We start from the raw sequence: 930 nt of genomic DNA on the forward strand, positions 1-930 counted from the left end.
AAAGAAAGAAAGAAAGAAAAGAAAAGAAAAACAGGAAAGCACACAATATGGAGCAATTAATAACAGCTAATGGGGAAAAAAATGACATTGTATATTTAAGTCTCTCACTTGTGTGTAACTTGACCACTTTTCCAATTCAGAGTGTCCCTAAAATAAGAACCAAATGTTCAGGAGAAGTGAAATTATTTCTGCTATTGAGACCTGACAACCAGACAACTGGACAAGAATTTCTTCTGAGAATCCTCCTGAAGAGGACATAGGGTAATGCAACAATCCTCAAAAACATTCTTAGAGCAGACATATTTTCCATAAAGTTTACCCCTAATAAAGACCCTTAAAATATAGCAGGGGAGACCACCAGGAACCAAGAATGCCTCCCTCCCAAAGACACAACCAGCCAGGCTCTGTGGCTCATGCCTGTAATCATAGCACTGTGGGAGGCTAAGGCAGGAAGATCATTTGAGCCCAGGAGTCTGAGGTTATGGGGAGGGTTTTTTTTTGTTTTTGAGACAAAAGTCTCACTCTGTTCCCCCAGGCTAGAGTGCCATGGCATCAGCCTAGCTCACAGCAATCTCACACTCCTGGGTTCAGGTGATTTTCCTGCTTCTGCCTCTGGAGTACCTAAGACTACAGATACTCAGCACAACGCCTGGCTAGTTTTTCTACTTTTAGTAAAGATGTGGTCTCGATCTTACTCAGGGTGGTCTCAAACTCCTGAACTCAGGTGATCCTCCTGCCTTGGCCTCTCAGAGTGCTATGATTACAGGCATGAGCCACCATGTCCAGCCTATAGTGAGCTCTGAATGTGCCACCACCCTCCAGTCTGGGTGACAGAGACCATGTCTCTAAAAAAAACAAACCACCATGAAAGAGAGTCAATGATACATGCTTAGGATGGTTCTCCTAAAATGCCACTTTATCACCTAATAT

Source organism: Otolemur garnettii, unplaced genomic scaffold, assembly GCF_000181295.1.
Source record: "Otolemur garnettii isolate 467f Iridium unplaced genomic scaffold, OtoGar3 scaffold00044, whole genome shotgun sequence".
Taxonomy (NCBI): domain Eukaryota; kingdom Metazoa; phylum Chordata; class Mammalia; order Primates; family Galagidae; genus Otolemur; species Otolemur garnettii.